Source organism: Oryx dammah, unplaced genomic scaffold (assembly GCF_014754425.2).
Source record: "Oryx dammah isolate SB20612 unplaced genomic scaffold, SCBI_Odam_1.1 HiC_scaffold_16, whole genome shotgun sequence".
NCBI lineage: Eukaryota > Metazoa > Chordata > Mammalia > Artiodactyla > Bovidae > Oryx > Oryx dammah.
The window spans coordinates 35,663,374-35,681,915 of record NW_024070200.1 but is presented as its reverse complement, the minus strand read 5'-3'; the positions used below and the strand labels follow the sequence as shown (position 1 = coordinate 35,681,915).

The 18,542-nt window shown below is 46.3% G+C and overlaps 1 pseudogene; it reads right to left on the bottom strand.

The window, feature by feature from the left end:
- The window catches only part of LOC120875329, an 83,504-nt pseudogene extending 67,323 nt beyond the window's left edge, over positions 1 to 16,181 (bottom strand).
- Between the last annotated feature and the right edge of the window lie 2,361 nt (positions 16,182 to 18,542).

The following is an 18,542-nucleotide window of genomic DNA, read 5'->3' as shown; positions in this document are numbered from 1 at the left end:
GAAACAGAAGACTACAGCGACTACAGCTCTGTGCACCTTGGATTGTATTTTCTAAGGATGGCTGTCACAATATAGCCTGTCCTCGTTGTTCTCTTCAATGACATGAATATTAGCTCTTTTTATATAGTCCCCTGGGTCTCTGGGGTTCTTTTCACTCTTTTTTTTTTCCAGTTTATTTTCTCTCTGTTGTCCAGATTGGGCATTCGTGGATTCTTCTATCCCCTTCCATTTTGCTACTGAACACATCTACCAAGTTTTTTATTTTGGTTATTGAATTTTTCAGTTCTAAAATATCTATTTGGTTCTTCTTTGTATATTTCTTTGCTGAGATTTTCTCTTTTTCCGCTTGTTTCAGATGTGCTCACAGTCGCTTACTAAAGCATTGTATGATGCCTGCTTTTAAATCTTAATCAGATAACATCACTGGAATCTTGAGTGTGGTATCTATTAATTTTTTTTTTCCTTCAGTGTGAGATCTTCTTGGCTATTGGTGTCACAAGTAATTTTCTACTAAAACCTGGGTGTTTGGGCTATTCTATTATGAGACTCTGGATCTTATTTAAACTTTTGGTTTTAGCTGGTTTCCTCTAACACTGGTCCAGCAGAGGAGGGGAGATGTGACCTCATTAAGGCAAGGCAGGGTTAGACATCCAGGTTCCCCACTCTGCCTCCATAGTAGTCAGCTCAGGCTTCCATAGCAAAACACCACAGACTGGGTGTCTTAAACAACAGAAATTTATTGTCTCACATTCTGGAGATTGGAAAGTCCAAGATCAAGGTGTTGGAGTTTGATTTCTGGTGAGATCTCTCTCCTTGGCTTGCAGCTGGCCACCTACTCACTCTGTCCTCCCATGGCCTTTTCTCTGTGCGTTTACATCCCAGGTGTCTCTTCCTCTTCTTATAAGAACATCTATTGGACTAGGACCTCACCTTTATGACCTTGTTTAACCTTCATTACCCCCCTAACAGCCCTATCTCCAAATATTGTCTTATCAAGGGTTACAGCTTCTGCTTATGAATGGGGGTGGCACGATTCAGTTCATAACAGCCTCCACTGACTCTGGAATCGGGGGTATTATCTGTTACTGCTGGGAGGGCATGAGAGTTTCTGGCTTTCACCAGACCTCCCTGGCTATGAGGAGTGGGTGTGCTGCCCCCCATAAGATCTCTACTTACACTGTACTATTCAGGATAGTGGCAACCTCTGGAGTGGTGAGAGGAGATATGATTTGGGAAAAGACACAAAAGGTTCCAAGGAATTGGATGTGTTTTATTTTCTAGTTGTGAAATAAGTATCTTGGTATTAATTATATCATTATTATTTAAATTGTAAATATGTTATCTATGGTATATAGTTTTTCTTTCTTCTTAAAATTCATTTTTTAATTGATGGATAATTGCTTTACAGAATTTTGTTGTTTTTTGTCAAACCTCAACATGAATCAGCCATATGGCTGATTATGTTACAGAACAACAAAATTCTGTAAAGCAATTATCCTTCAATTAAAATATTCCAGAATTCAAAAAATTAAAAAAAAAAAAAAGAAAAACCTAATCACAACAAAATAGAAATATGGTCTCTCTACTTAGAATATTTACAACATAGCTGAGGTGCTCAGAAATAACCATCTACCATCTGTGGTACTTCCCTGGTGGCTCAGAGGTTAAAAAGTGTCTGCCTGGAATGCAGGAGACCCGGGTTTGATCCCTGGGTCAGGAAGATCCCCTGGAGAAGGAAGTGGCAACGCACTCCAGTACTCTTGCCTGGAGAATCCCATGGAGGGAGGAGCCTGGTAGGCTACAGTCCATGGGGTCACAAAGAGTTGGACACGACTGAGCGACTTCACTTTCACATGTGCCAGGCAGGGCTTCCCAGGTGGCGCTAGTGGTAAAGAACCTGCCTGCTAATATAGGAGATGCGAGAAACTCAGGTTAGACCCCTGGGTTGGGAAGATCCCCTGGAGGAGGGCATGACAACCCACTCCAGTATTCTTGCCTGAAGAATCTCCATGGACAGAGGAGGCTGGCAGGCTATAATCCATGGGGTCATAAAGAGTCAGACATGACTGAAGCAACTTAGCATGCACGCACACATGGGCCGGGCATTGTGCTGAGCACATCACATACATCGTTTTACTTATTCTACACAATCCATTTTATGGATGAGGACGCTCAGGCTCCAAAGAAGTCAGAATCACAGAGATGAAATTCAAGCCCAGACCTGTCTGCAGAGCCCATACTCTTCAAGCCCATAGCACCTTGAATGAAGTTAAAACTAATTAATATCATTTATCACATCGTCGTGTGCCACTCACCTGCCACCACTAATAAAATCTGACAGAGAACATTAGACTTTACCATTTCAGACACAAGGGAAGCCTCTAAGTTTAGGGTGTGTTGTAAAAGTCGCTCAGTCGTGTCTAACTCTTTGAGATCCCATGGATCGCTAGCCTGCCAGGCTCCTCTGTCCATGGAATTCTCCAGGCCAGAATACTGGAGTAGGTAACCATTCCCTTCTCCAGGGGATCGTCTCAACCCAGGGATTGAACCCAGGTCTCCTGCATTGCAGGCAGATTCTTTTCCATCTGAACCACCAGGGAAGCCCGTGTGTGTATGTGTGTGTATAATTTTATTTATATATTTAAATATATATTTGTATTTTTATATACTGACGTGGATTTACTTTTGTTAAAAACCTTATGAGACATATGCACTACCGTATGTAAAATAGGTAGCTAGTGGGAAGCTGCTGTACAGCACAGGGAGCTTGGCTTGGTGCTCTGTGATGACCTAGAGCAGTAGAACAGGGGGTAGAGATTAATTGCTTTACAATGTTGTGTTCATTTCTGCTGCACAACAAAGTAAATCAGCTCCAATAAAAACTTAAAATTAAAAAAATTTGATAATATTGTTAGCTTTTTTTTTTTTAATGAATTGGTTAATTTCTTGACCATGTGACCATGGAATCTTAATTCTCTGACCAGGGATTGAATCTTGGCCCTTGGCAAGTGAGAATGTGGAGTCCTAACTATGGGACTGCCAGGGAATTCCCTATTGTTATTTTAGTAAATATTCATTTATAATTAGGTACATTTTAATCTTTTGCTACACCTTTATTCCTTCCTGCAGTTCACTCAGGGATCATTTTCCTTCATCCTGAAGAGTTCCCATAAAAATTTCCTGTATTGCCAATGTGTACTAGCGACAAACCAATTTCTTTGAATTTTTGTCCACTTGACAAAATTTTGAACACATTTATTTTCCCTTCATTTCTGAAGGATATTTTTTCTGGGCATAGAATTCTAGATTGGTAGGGTTTTTTCTTTAGCACTTTAAAGATATCATTTCATTGTCTTCTGGCTTCCATAGTTAGCCATCAACTGTACTGTTAACTGGTTACTAACTCTCTCTCTTTAAAAATACGATCACTTTAACAAAGAGCTAATGTGCCTCAGTGAGGACCCAGTGTAGCCAAAAACAAATTAATTTTTAAAAATATGGTTGCTTTTAAGAGTTTTGATGGGCCTAGGTATAGTTTTCTTTATACTTATAGTATTTGGAGTTTGTTTTATTCAAGGTTAGCTGTGTTTTATTTAAATTTAGGTTTGTTTTATTTAGGTTTCTTTTATTTCAGTTTAATGTTAATCCATGCTGTGTTTCAGTAAGAACAATACAGATTCTGTATCTATGGCTCAAGTCATGTAGGCAGCAGTATAAATTAGTTTCAAGTTAGACATATTGAATAAAGAGGCTGAGGGAGCAAAGGAGGGGAGGGCTGGGGCCCAGTGGGAGAAGAAACAGAACTGAACATGCATGCCGGCTTTTCCATAACACCTTCAATGCTAACCTGCTTCAGAGGAAGAGTAAAAGGAGGCAAGAATGAGCAGCCCCAATTGTTAAACTGTTACCAGCGTCGTACTTTTCAACATTTCAACAGAGTCTGAAACACTTTTAAATAGCAAAACCATTGCAAAAAACTCCCCAGACAACCTTTAACCACCTCAAGCTAAGATCCAATTAATTTTAAACATTGGTTTAAAATTCAAAGAATTAGAAAAAGGGAAAATGATACCACATACACCTCAGTAGTGTGATCAACCTTTCTCTTAGCTGCTTGCATCACACAAAATTCTAACAGCTTTTGAATGTGATTTCCATCGCTAATGGTGATCTTGCGGCGTCTGCGAGAGACAATGCAGTACTGCTGAAAAAGCCTCTCAGCAGTCCTATTAGCGCTCTTAAAGATCCTAAAAGCTGGGGCCAGTAAAATCCACAGAAACTCACTACTGCCTTTAAGAACTTTAGAAAACCATTAACAACAACAACAACAAAAAACCAACAGGGCAGGAACAAAGTCTGAGGCCATACGTAAAAGTCAGGTTTGGTGGTTCTTGGTAACAATGGGGGAATTTCCAAGATGGGTAGGATGGGAATGTCTGGGGTAGTCAGAGATGGTTTCTCATGTTGGCTTTTATGTGTCACTGATTATCATCTTCCACATCCTGCTGCTGCTGCTGCTAAGTCACTTCAGTCATGTCCGACTCTGTGTGACCCCATAGACGGCAGCCCACCAGGCTCCCCCATCCCTGGGATTCTCCAGGCAAGAACACTGGAGTGGGTTGCCATTTCCTTCTCCAATGCACGAAAGTGAAAAGTGAAAGGGAAGTCACTCAGTCGTGTCCGACTCTTAGCGACCCCATGGACCGCAGCCCACCAGGCTCCTCCATCCATGGGATTTTCCAGGCAAGAGCACTGGAGTGGGGTGCCATCGCCTTCTCTGTCCACATCCTGCTTTGCTTCTTTATCCCGCTCTTCACCATCACCCTGCGTGTCTGAAGTCCATAGTGTCAGATTACCACTGACAACTGTGTGATAAGTGTAGAGTCCTTACAGCTTTCCTCACTCAGTGTGTTCAGTTCTGCAACTGCCTCATTAAAAGCTGCTCTTGTCAACCTGCAGGTATGCTCAGGGGAATTAAGAATTTCATAGTAGAATATGGAAAACTTGAGAGCAAGGCCTAAGTGAATGGGATGTGTCGATGGAAGTTCTGTCACGGCAGTAGGACTAGCAGCTTTATAAGCCATCAAGCTGTTCTCCACAGCCTCCTTCCTGTCATTTCTTGTGGCAAATTCAGCCAGATACCTGTGCTAGTCCCTTTTCATTTTATAACAGAAAAGCTTGGACTCAGCCAGGGTTAGGGGCTGGAATGAGGTGTTCATCCAGTACACCCAGAATGTCACAACGGATTAACTGTAGCTCGGTCTCAACCATTTGCCGATATTCCCAAATCATTTTTAGTTTGTCTTCTCCGCCCTTGTTTTCCTCTTTGTTGCTGATTATTCTCCAGGAAGCTCTTCTACTTCTAATCATATTTTTTATATGCACAGATAGGAGGTTTCTTCCTTCAACTGTCAACTCCGCATCCATCCCTGCTACTTTCTTCGTTGATTTCACCATTTCATCGCATTGCTAAGCCTGCTCGGCCAGCTTCGCCTGGTACACCAGATTGCGAAGGATGGAAGCAGATAGTGTCTCCCCTTCTCAGCCTCTCACCTATGTCTGAGCAACAAAAATGGCAGTGTCTCAATCCTCACTGATATTCATGAATCTGTGGCTTGATGCCTTTCATCATATTTAGAAAATTCTCAGTCATTATTTATTCAAATATTTGAGCACCTCCTACATATCTCTTATGCTCAGCTCTGTCTATTCCTCAATTCCTTTTCACTCTGTGCTTCAATCCAGATAATATCTATTGATTGGTCACTAATCTTGTCTTCTCTGTATACAGTGTCCTGTTAGACCCATTCAGTGAGTTCTTAATTTCAGAAATTTTGCAGTCTAAAACACCAATTTTTTTCATTCTTATAGATTCAAGTTTTCTCTTTAAATACTCAAGCTTTTCACCCATTTTGTCCATCTTTTGCTCTATTCTCGTTAAGATATTATCCTTACTTATTTTAAAACCTTTGAGATGTCACCTCCTGTTTGGTCTAGTTCGCTGCATCTCAGTTTGGAAAATGGCCTCAGGAAGAAAGTTGGTTAAATATGGGGTTCGCTTTGTGTGTCCTCCATCTGTCGAAGATCATAGCCTTGTTTTGCCTGATGTCCAGTCCCTGCAAACTGTTGTTGTTTATACTGCTGTGAGGAAGAGAAAAGTTGAACATATGGCATGGGGGTGAGGATAGGGGCTGTGTAAGAGAAGTGGAAAGACCTTGAAGGCTCAGGAGGTGCCATAGAATTATCCGCCATGCCCTGTTGTCCTGACTCCATAGTGCCCTGAACCCAGCGCCATACTCCAGCCCCAGGGCCCACACAGCAGGGAGAGTAGAGTGGCAAGAAAGTGGCTCCAATGGACCACAGGGGTCTCTGCAAATGACTGGAAGAGGGAACAGGGCAGCAAGAATAGTCTTTGGGCCTAAGTTTCTCAGCCAGAGGGGCCATGTGGGAGACCCTAGGAGGAGGATGGGGCAGCTTTCTTAGAACTACCATCCAACCAGAGGAAGCCAGTATTCCATGTCTACCCAGGGCACTAGGGCCCTCCCTACTGTCTTCATTTATTTGCATCTTTTTGCATGTCATTTGTCATTTGCATAGGGTCTCATTTTATGTCAAATTCACAGTCTCTGCTTATTCCTCCCTATTTGGGTATAGGGAAAAGTGGACCTTCAGCTAAATTCTCCTTGGGGAATTTTATTTTAACTCTTAGTATACTACCAAGGTCATTTAGACTGAATTTTAATTTTTAAGCTCCTTTTCTGAGCAGCTTTAACTATTAATAAGGATTGATTATTTGATGACTACAAGGGTCTTCCAAAAACCAAAGAGAGATTTAAATTATTTTTTAATAGAATAGAGCCTGTTCTCTCTTCAGTTCAGTTCAGTTCAGTTCAGTCGCTCAGTTGTGTCCAACTCTTTGTGACCCCATGAATCACAGCACACCAGGCCTCCCTGTCCATCACCAACTTCCGGAGTTCACTCAGACTCACGTCCATTGAGTCAATGATGCCATCCAGCCATCTCATCCTCTGTCGTCCCCTTCTCCTCCTGCCCTCAATCCCTCCCAGCATCAGAGTCTTTTCCAATGAGTCAACTCTTTGCATGAGGTGGCCAAAGTACTGGAGTTTCAGCTTTAGCATCATTCCTTCCAAAGAAATCCCAGGGTTGATCTCCTTCAGAATGGACTGGTTGGATCTCCTTGCAGTCCAAGGGACTCTCAAGAGTCTTCTCCAACACCACAGTTCAAAAGCATCAATTCTTCAGTGCTCAGCTTTCTTGACATTCCAACTCTCATCCATACATGACCACTGGGAAAACCATAGCCTTGACTAGACAGACCTTTACCAAAATGATCCACTGGATTCTTTATAAGTCCAAAATATATCAATTACTATATTGATCCATTAGATCCTTTGTAAATTCAAAATATATCCTAGATCTTAAAATATTTTGCTATTTCATCCTCTTAGGAATTACTTTTCATCATCACTCATTAATTATTCTCAATCATGCTTTTTAAAAACAGAGACTAAAGTAATAAGAAAACAAGAGAACGATGGAATTGCCTGGGCAATTCAATGGTGATATGAATTATTGCTATTCTACCATCTTTCAGTTTTCTTATTGCTCTGTCCGAAGCATTAGATATCTTTCAAGAAAGTATAAACAAGTCGGTCTGGAAACATTATCTTTGTTCATTTGTTTGTTTTAGCTTTCATCACACAAGATGAGAGTTCATAATATTTCATTTTCCTACAAAGAAGAAAGAGAAAAAACCAGCCATTTCACAGTTTCTGAGCTATCAGTAGATAAATGCAACGTGAAGCAGCCTCTCCAGACTACAGTGATGATGGTGCATCCGTCCCCAGTCGCTCAGTCATGTCTGGCTGTTTGCAACTCCATGGACTGTAGCCCGCCAGGCTCCTCTGTCCATGAGATTTTCCAGGCAAGAACATTGGAGTGGGTTGCCATTTTTTTTTCCAGGAGATCTTCCCAACCCAGGGATTGGACTCAAGTCTCCTGCAGCTCCTGAATTGACAGGCAGATTCTTAACCACTGAGCCACTTGGGAAGCATAAAGATGATGGTAAATTTATATATAAGCAAAGTTGAAGTCTGTCTGAAGAGATATCTTAGAAGAATTTTCTCGAACTCAAGAATTGCCCCCATTTCTGCAGAGAGTGGGGAGCTGGAGACCAGAGAGGAATGGTTTTTTTTTCAGGGTCACTCTCTTCTTGGTCTGTCCTGTTTCACAGAGATGTGTGACTCAGCCTGCCTTTATCATGGCATACAGTAGGTGCTGCCCTGCAAGCTGGAACAGGGCTGGCCCTAGGAGTAAGAAGGCTGTCCAAATCCCCACTCCTGAGACCTGGCACTCGCCCAACTCATCTGCTACCCTTCCTTGGGCCTTGGGGCTCTTGAAGCTGTGGTTTTCCTCTGGGTGGTGACTCAGTGCCCAAGGCCTGCCCTGCATATGAACCTCCCCTTCCTTGGGCCTCACTGACTGCCCTGAACCAGAGGCAGCTGTGGTTTCTCCTAAAACAGCAACCACAAACTGCCAAGCCCACCCCACCTACCCTCCGCTACCCACTCCACCCCTCAGGACCCTAAACCCAACCTTGGGGTGTCAGAGGAAAGAGAACAGAAGGGAGGCTGAAGACTCCCATGAGATGTGGAGTTTATGAAGAGCCTTGCCTTTTATAGCACGAGTGTCAAAGATATACCCACTTCATAGATGGGGAGAATAAGGCCAAAATGTTTTAGGGTCTTCTTTCAAATTAATCTATTCATTCCTTCAGCTAGCATTCCTCAAAAGTCCACAAGAACACAGGAGTAGACGCTGAGACGTGATGCCCACATTTCCCTTCAGGGAAGGACTTGGTGTCTGGGGGCCAGGGCAGGAGGACTGTAGCTGTCAGCCCATCCAGGGATCACTTCGGCTGCAGATACTTGCTTTACCCTGGGCCATGCCCTGTTTCCAAAGACTAATCTAGCTGGGGTGCAGAGGCCCAGCTATTTCAGCTCAGTATGGGACTGTGAGGGGCCGTTCCATGCCAAGCTCCCAGTGAGGAGGCCAGGCTGGGTGGGGCCTGCAGTACAGCTCAGCTTCTCCCTCTGCCCAGTGCTGCCTCTTCCTCCTCCCTTCTGCACTCATCAATCTCCAGAGCTCTCCCTGAAGAACATCCAGCACGCTACACTCTGAGCCACAGTCTGCTTCCTGGAGAACCCACCCTGCAATACTTGACTTTCGAAGAGTTGCCAGCCCAGTGGCAGAGACAAGTAAGCGACCAAAGTGCAGGAAGGACGGCCCCAGGGGGATGCAGCCAGCAGAGGCCCCGAGACGGGCTTCGGGGCACAGGCAGAGAGGATCTGGGAGGCCCTGGCTAACAGCACTGAGGCAAGAGCCGAAGTGCCTCTCACCACCTGAAAGCTGCAGCGCAGACCCTTGGTTTTGTCACGCGAGTATGTGTTCCTTGGTTCTTTGTCTCGTCACAACAAAGATTTGGAGCAACGGACATTAGAGCCCTCGGCACGTCACAGCTCTCGGGTCTTGGACAAACCGTATTATAGCTCTTAGGCAAATCAGTGTTACAGGTCTATTTTATTTAGAAGATAGCAGGAGAATCCATCCTCGAAGTGTGAGGGTATGCCAACCCAAAGACTTGAAGAGAAGAGAGTGGAGGAGTGCATGGGTGGGAGAGAGAGGGACAGAGAGAGACAGAGCGCACGCACGCGGGAGAGAGACAGAGCGCGCTGTGGCTTCTCCCTTTATATGTTTTTGCCTCCACCTGGGCCTGCCCTATGCAAATTGGGCTTAGCCAGGAGTGCTGTTTGTTCTACCTGAAGTCTTCACTCTGGTCCTCGGACCTTCCTTTGACCTTGCTTGTTTTTTAGCCACTGCCATTTTGGACTCCTTTTCCCCTATTCTACCTACCTAACAGTTTGGAGGAGGGACACCTACCTACCATGATTTTCTCTGACCTAATCTGTTCCTGTAAGAAAGACCCCCCAAGGTGGCCCTCTCCCAACTTTCTTCCTCAAATACATACTCTAACTGTGGGTCCAGGTGCCTCTTATGTCTCCAGGGTCTTGTGGCCAGCCAGAGGCAGCTGCAGAGCTCTGGGGCTGCTCACGGGAGCTGTTCTGGATCTTGAGGGCTCAGAAAGAGAGCAGACCCTTAGGTCAAGCAAAGGAACCCTAGGATTGTGAGGAACACAACTTGGTTCCAGTCCCACAACGAGAAACATGGCCAAGAGAGCAAGCAAGCTCCTCTCGCTGTGGGCACGTTCCCACCGTACGGTCCAGCCTGCATCTTGCCATGCATCTGGTGGTGAGAAACTGTGACCCTATGTCCCCTCCAACCAGAGGTCCCAGAGCTGATAATTCAGATAATCAGGAAGATCTTCCTTCCCTGGAGCCTTTCCTCCATCTCCCCCAGGGCCTTCCTCAAGAGTCCTATTCTGGCTTTAGGGGCTGTGGAATCTGTGCCATTCTGCCCGAGGCTGATCCTCAGCATAAATAATCCACCATTCTGATCCCAAGTCATTGTGGGATCTTGGGAACATTTCTTTTCAGGGACCTCATTTTTCCATCTGACACAGGGTCAGGAGAGGAAGTCTTTCAGCTTCCTGACTGCCCTGACATTTGTGACCCAGTAGTAAATCAAGTTTATCAAAACCATGATCCTGTGCCTGCCCCCCACCCATCCCCTTTGTCTCCCTACCTACCCTCCAACTTTCCCAGGCCCAGCATCTGCCACTGCCCCTTTCCTGACCTTTCACTTCTCCTGGGACTGATAAGAGATGAGAGGGTTTGAAGTCAGCCTTGCTTCCCATCTGACTGTAGAGGATACTCAGAGGAGGTGCCAGTCACTACGTGCAAGAAGCAGCTACAACAAGCCAGTGTTCCGGGAACTCCTGGAAATCATGTTGGAGAAATGCTTCCCTGGTAATGGATTGGATTGAAGAGTCCAGGGTGGGAAACAGCCAGTTCAAGGCTGTACTTGAACACGTGGATTTGGGACGTTATTCCATTGCAGCAGAGAAGGCAGAAAAAGTGTTGTTCATGCCAGACTCCTTTGTTATGAACAAGGATGACTCATCACAGACAATCTCTGCTCAGAGTGTACCATGGGCCCCACCATCCCCCACAAGGAGGACCAGTGGGAGGGCACAGAAATGGACTGGGCACAGGCAGTGGCTTTGAATCTAGTCCAGGATGAAGGGAAACCATGCCAGAGAGTTTAGCCAGGCCGCAGCTGCACCAACCCTGCCCCTGAGACAGCACTGGAGAGGAATGGAGCCCAGCCATCCATTCTTCTTGGCCAAGGCCAGCTTAGGTCTGGTTGTGAGCATGACTAAGGGAGTTAGTGGCAAGCGGTGGGGGCTCAGCCTGCAACCAGCACCAGGGATCAGTCTATGACCACGGTCAGTGCTCAGAGCACCGCCAGGATGAGAACTGAGCCTTGATGACATCAAGGGCCCTCACATTAATCTCCCTCCAGGTGGGGCTCAGAGCCAGGTAAGTTGTGGGAAGTCTGGGGTGGAAGGGAGGGTCTCTGTTTTCCTGTGTACAACATGGGGATATTTATTTCTGTCCTGCCTGATAACCCTGATCTAAAGCATATGCCAACTTCATGCTTTATAAAACACCATCCCTTTTGACCCTCACAAGAACCCTTATCAATACCTGCCTTGCAGGGTGAGAATGCACTTTATGAGATGGCTGAAAAGATGGGTGGGGTTGTTTGCTCAGTTTTTTTCTTTGCATAGATTATGAATCTTTTTTTTTTTTTAATTTGGCTGTATTGGGTCTTAGTTGCAGCTGTGGCATGTGGGATCTTTCCTTGCAGCATGCAGGCTCTCCAGCACAAGGGCTCAGTAGTTGTGATGTGTGAGCTTACTTCCCCGACTGGGGATTGAACCGAGTTCCCTGCATTGGAAGGCAGATTCTTAACCACTGGACCACCAGGGAAGTTCCCCAATTGCTGTTTTAAAAGAATTCAGAGGATGGGAGCATCTCAAAAGGGAAGACCCTTACTGTTATCATGGTTTCTTTTCATCTGTCTTTCAGTTAATTTTTATCTTCCCAAACTCATGTGCAAAAAATGTTTGCAGAGTCAAACTGTGCTAAAGTGTTAGAACAAAGACAGCACTCTCCTATGTCACTCCATCCTGCTCTTTCGAAGTGACCACTTCAATTCATTCAGTCATTTAGGAGACAAAAATCTCTGCAAGGAGATGAAACCAGTCAATCCTAAAGGAAATAAATCCTGAATATCCATTGGAGGGACTGATGCTGAGGCTGAAGCTCCAATACTTTGGCTGCCTGATGCAAAGAACTGACTCATTGGAAAGAACCCTGATGCTGGGAAAGACTGAAGGCAGGAGGAGAAGGAGATGACAGAGGACGAGATGGTTGGATGGCATCACTGACTCAATGGACATGAGTTTGAGCAAGCTCCGGGAGATGGTGAAGGACAGGGAAACCTGGCGTTCCACAGTCCATGCGGTTGCAGAGAGTCAGACATTACTGAGCAACTGGAAAACAACAACAAAATAAAGCATTTATTGCTATTATTTCTATCTCAGAGAAGTCCAATTTAGATAACCGTCTCTTGGCATTCCTCTCCTGACAGATGAGATTCACTTAAACTCTTTCCTCTCCTTTTGATATCATAACACTACATTACTTGGTTACATTTACAATCAGTAAATAGTGCTCACTGCTAAGCCAAGTAATATGCTGTCCTTTCCTTTCTTCATACCTTTCTTTTCCTTTCTTCATAAACACTTTTCCTTGCTTTGTAAACTTTCCTTCTTCAGAACTGTTGACTCGTTTTTTCATTTTCTTTTTCTTTTTTTTTTGACACATCCCACACCCTGCAAAAGTCCTGTAAAATGATTCTCGATATACATTTTCACTATCATTCCTTATTTTATTTTTAACTTTGAGACACACCTCCTGGAGCCCCTGGTTCTCCTGCCTCCATCTGAACTAATAGCTCTAGATCAGCCCCACAGCTGTCATCCTGGGTTTTTCCTGCATTCTAGTTCATCTTCTTTTTCTTCACAACAACGACCACACCATTTATTTACAAAGGCCAGTGTGGGAGTTGGGCGAGGCAGGGAGGGAAAGCCACACAGACATCCTCTCTGATTGCTTGGGACCCTTTCCCACTCGGAGAAAATTCCATTCTTCTTGCCTCCATATTCTCAGTAGTGGGTCCTTATTTCTTCTTTCTTGGTTTATGCCCTTCTGTGAGCTGGAGCACACCCTCCAGTAGCTTCCTGAGGAAGTTTGCATGTGAGATAAAGCTTTTCAAACCTTGTCTATCTGAAAATATTTACCTTCTCTTTTCACACTGTACTGATATCTTGGATGGGTATATAATTCTCAGTTGAAAACAATTTTCCTTCAGCATCTTTAAGGCATTGCTTTGCGGACTTCTGGCTTCAAATATTGCTATTAAGAGATCTGATGCCGACCTGATTCCTGATCCTTTGTATAAGTCTGGTGTCACTTTCTGGAAGCTTCTACAGTCTGATCCAAAGAAATGAAGTCCCTTTGCAGGAGTGAAACAGAGTAAGGCCCTGTGGGGCTCCCAGGCAAGGAGGACTTTCCGTCCCTCGTTTTTTGTAGGCAAGACTCCAGCCTTCATGACCTTCTCTGAGTTCCAAAGGGCAAATTTGTACAGTTGCTAATCAAGGGAGGAGAAGCCAAGAAACCACCTGAAGCCAGATTAAAGGGACCACAGAAGCTGTTCAAGATTAGACCTGACCACTTGAGGTGGAATTAAGGAGTACAGGCCCTACAATCACCCTACTCTTGCCAGAAATCCCACTTTTGAATCACTGTTATAAAACCCTTCATCAAATCCTCTCAGGTTGGGACACAGTTTTTCAAGGCAGAAGTTTGGTGTGTCCTCCTTTGCCTGGTAAAGTAATAAAGTTATCCTTTTCTACTTCAAAATTGTCTCCCAGATTGGATTTGGCATCAGTGTACAGAGAGGCCAAGTTTTTGGTGACTGGAGTAGTATTTGAGGCTAGCCTCTGAAGTTTGTTCTGATCTCAGGAGGGTTTTTCTCAATTAGCTCTTTGCTTCTCTCTACAAAATTCTAGTTGGTCTAATTTTTAGCTAGCTTTTCTCAAAGCACTACCAGACTTAATTGCTTACCACCAATATCTCCATTGTTTTGAGAGCACCGACATGCTTGAATTTCCCCCGACTCTGTGCAAATAAAGCCAGTTCCCTTGAGGAGAGCATCAGAGTTTTTATGGGCTTCCTCTGTTTGTACGAAACATCTGTACCACTGCTCTGAAACTGGTGTCTTAGAGTGATATCCCTGCTTTATAAGGATGCTGGGTTGGGGCAATAGCCTTTGGTCTTCTAAACTAGCCTCTCCTAGAATGCACCCTCCACTCTATCAGTGAGAGAGTGAAGGCCTCAGTATTCTCTGGCTTCCATGACTAGGGTAGACATTCCACCGTGAGTTGGAAATGGGTTGAAGAAAAAGGCCCCAGGCTTCTCAGCTACTCTTACCTGGAATACACCTCAACACAGAGGTGAGGGAGCTGAGACATGCTGGTGGCCTGCCACTCCCATGGAGATCCTGTACCTCTCAGCTGGGCACTGGGGATAGAGAGAACCCTGTGTTCTTGACTGTAGCTGCCTAGAGTGGAGCTTCTTTCCCAGTGACCTGGGAGGCGAGAGAGAAAGCAGGGCTCTAACTCTTCTTACTGTTAGCAAAACCTCAGCCTTTCTGTACATTGGTGTCACCAAATCAAATCTGAGACATTCCCCTTTTCTGTTGCTTTGGCCTCTCTTACATGTTAAAGACTTCCCTCAAATGTCTGAAAACTAGCTCTCTATTTGGCGGCTGACATCCCAATCCTGAGAGCATATTCATAGCAACTGGAGATCACTTTCCATGGAGAAGAAAGAAGGCCAACCATGGAGGTGGCCACACCTGGCTCAAAACCCATCTCCACATTTTTTACTCCGATTGGGTAAATTCTCCATGCATCATCTTCCTTTTTAGTAAAATAAAAATAATAATATACCTGCTGATCATACACAAATGCTTGGCACACCAGAGGTCCTCAGGAAATGTTCACATCCCAGCCTCCCCCATTCAGAGGCTGATCTAAGACACCTCAATCCTTATCACCTACACTGACCATTGGTATGCACTTCTCTTCCTTCTCTCTCCTTCCCTATTAACAGCATATGCTTGTGATCATGCCTCTACTAACCATGGAGGGACAGCCCATCCTCATAATAAGATATTGCCACCATGCTGCCTTAAAGCAAATTTTGGTGTCAGATGGACCTGGGAGTTAACAGATATGATGTAAAATCAGATTCTGAGCCTTGAGTTAACGGATATGATGTAAAATCAGATTCACCCAGTATCCCCAAGCCTTGGGTGAGACCCCTAAATATTTACTACAATCAAAAAGATAGAGAAGACAGGAACAGGATGATTTGAGGGACTCAGAACCCACCCAAGAGGAAGACCCTCAGTGACAACCGGCATCTGGACCTGAGAAGAGGTTTTCCTCTCTGCCGAGAGCAAAGAGGGAGTGAGTCTTCAAGTCTTCCAATAGACTGGAGACATGGTTTTTCAGGACAGCTGTTGAACTTCATGTACCACACCCTATCCCCACATTACCGTGCCTCCCACTTCCCTCCAACTCCTTCCTGCTGTGCCCATTTTGCTGCTCAAGCCAGGCCATGACTCTATTTCCTGGAGGACACTGTCTCCCAAGGCCTTGAAGCAGGAGGAGACAGGGATAGGCTCCCTTAGGCCAGCAGCGGGGGTCTTGGCCTCCACCCAAGAATCTGTGTGTTCTTGCCTCCCGCAGAACATTCTGCACCAGGCGTCTGACTTCAAAGACTCGCCGGAGCTGGGCCTGGCCCTATGCCTTCAGCTGTCTGGTCCTGCCATGGCGGGTGCTCAAGCCTGAAGTCCCAGGGCCCAGGATGAGAGCTTGGCCAGCCCCATGGTGTAGCCAGTGCCCCCGAGAAAGGGCATTCCATACAGGGAGTTCTACACACCTGAGCCTTCTGCTGGGAATGTGTGCCTCCAGGGCTACACACATCACGCCGGGGCGGCCGGTCCCCTGAGCAGAACCAGCACATTCGGTGCTCAGGGTTTTTCTTGCACTTCCGTGACCCCATCGTTCACCTGTCACCTCTCCCGCATTTCTGAGCGGGCAACTGAGCACATACTCTAAGACACACCTGGGAAACTCGACACCCCTCCATCTAATGGGCCTCAGGGGGCACCTCCAATGGGCCTCACCCTGTGCTAGGTCAGGCAGGGAGAAAAACAAACAGCTCCCAGAATGCTTCCCCCTCCTGCAGCTACCTGGAATAAAAGGCAACAGCTGCCAAGTGTCCACTAATAAAGCTGTGGGAGTCTAGGGGATCGAGCCATTTTAAAAGGATGGACCTGAAAGTGTTCTCTAGCTTGATCTGGGTCGCATATTATATGCTCTAATTCAATTTAAAATATCGTGACTGGCCCTAGCCCCTCAAATTCAGCAGAGACTAGACAAGCCAAGTGCAGACTAGAAGACAGATGAGAGAACCATTAACAGGGCCAGGTCTGGAGGCTGGTGGATGGCAGTGGGAAGCTGCAGTGGATGTGGGCTGGAGCCCTGGTCAAGAAAAAGGGCAAAGTCTGGGGACTACAGAATGTCAGAGACAGAGGGGATCAAGAGTGAGTTGTGAGGTGTGAGAGCCAGGGAAGCCCTCTCTTTAGGGAGATCAGGGTACTCTGGGAAGTCCTGGTGTCCACACAGGTGATGGGGACGGAGGGCAGGGTTTTGCTGGCTTCCCCTAGGTTCTGAGTGAGTGAGGACTCCATGATGGGAAGCTGAGAGGTCCAGGGCACTAGAAAATACTCAGCTTTCTGAAAAAGGTGACCTCAGATAGTCCAGCAGCGGCCAGTTCACAGGTCTGAGACCTCCACTATTTCCAATTCCTGGTTTCTCCGAAGCAGTCTAAGCAGAACCTCAGAAGAAATCTAGAGCCCAGCCCAGGCTAGGCAGGGTCAGCCTCATCATCTGTGTGGCCTAAAACCCTGTGTTGCGGGACCTGTGTGGTGGAAAGGTGGACATGAAGTGCTCCGTCAATGTGAGGGCTGAATCTAGACCACCCGTCAGGCTAGGCAGGAGCCCTCTCCGCATCTCTGGTCCTCCAGCATCTGCTCCCAGCATGAGGCTCACTACCTTACATTTTTCACTCCATTTTCACAATTCCTAAGTTCCAGGATGTTTTTCCCTCTATGGGGTTGAACTCTGCCTCCGGGTGATTCCTCAGAGGTCTAGGATATACGGGTCTCCCCAGGCTGCTCCTCCCTGTCCACCCAGTCTGGTACAGTGCGCTGGCTCGTCTATGGCTGTTAGGCAGGGGGGGCCCTGAAAGGATCCTAGCCCTTCGGGTACAGTCTCAGCAAGAAGGAGGAAAAATCTCCTCCTTTAACCTGCATGCCATGCCACTATTAATTCAGCCCAAACTTTGGAGGAAGCCAAGTGCCTTGCTGTATGTTCACTTCAGCTCATAAGGGAGAAAGTTCTCATTTCACAGGCATGTGCCTTGGTTTCCCACAGCCAACTGCTGTTGGCCCCAGGCCCTGTCCTGTTGGGCCTCTGCTCACCTTATTCCCTTCTACCCACTACCACCAGTGTTCACCTCCCCCAGCTTCAGTTTACTCACCACTAAGCCGGGGATGGTAGCAGTGCGCACCTCACAGGATGACGGATGAAGTGCAAGTCACGTGTGCAAAGGGCCTGGCATACAGGGCTCAGCACAGGTGAGTCTCCTCACCTGGAAGCTTGCGAGGGGCGTGTTCATGGCCCAAGACCTCTAACAGGCAGGTTCTCATCACGAGGGGGCTCCTTGGCTGCAGGCAGAGCCGTGGCGGCGGGGAAGAGGTTTGGCTCTTACTCCAGGATTCCCTTGGGAATTCTCCGGTCTGGTCTAGTCCAGGACTACCTTTGCTCCCTGATGACCTCAGAGCCCCTTCATCCTCATTCCTCTTTCAGAGCCACAGGGAAAGGGCATACTTTACTGTCTGCACTTTCTAACCAAGTGAGCAAGGCTCTGAGGCTCGGCTGCACAGGGCATCCTCCCCTGATCCGGTCCTGGTGGCTGCCCCTCCCAGGGGGCTCAGGCGCTGCCTCTTGAATGCTGCAGACAGGGGTCCAGGTCCTTGCTCTCCCTGTGCCTTGGTCAGCCTGCTCTATTAGAAAAGGCTTCCTTTCCCTCGTACCCCTCTTCCCTTGGAACTACCACCAGGGGTGAATAAATGGAGAAAGCCTGACATGATCCAAGAAGCCCTTCCGGGCCCCTAACTTTTGCCAGGTGGGCTTTCTCTGCTTCCTTGTGAGATGTGAGACTTTGGTCAAGGCTGTATCTGGGCGGAAGTGAAGCAGGGCTTAGCCCCGGGCTACCAGAAAAACCCATTCTGTTCTCAAGGGGCTGGTACTTGAGGCAACAGTGAAAGCCCCTGAAGCATTTCAGGACACATTTAAA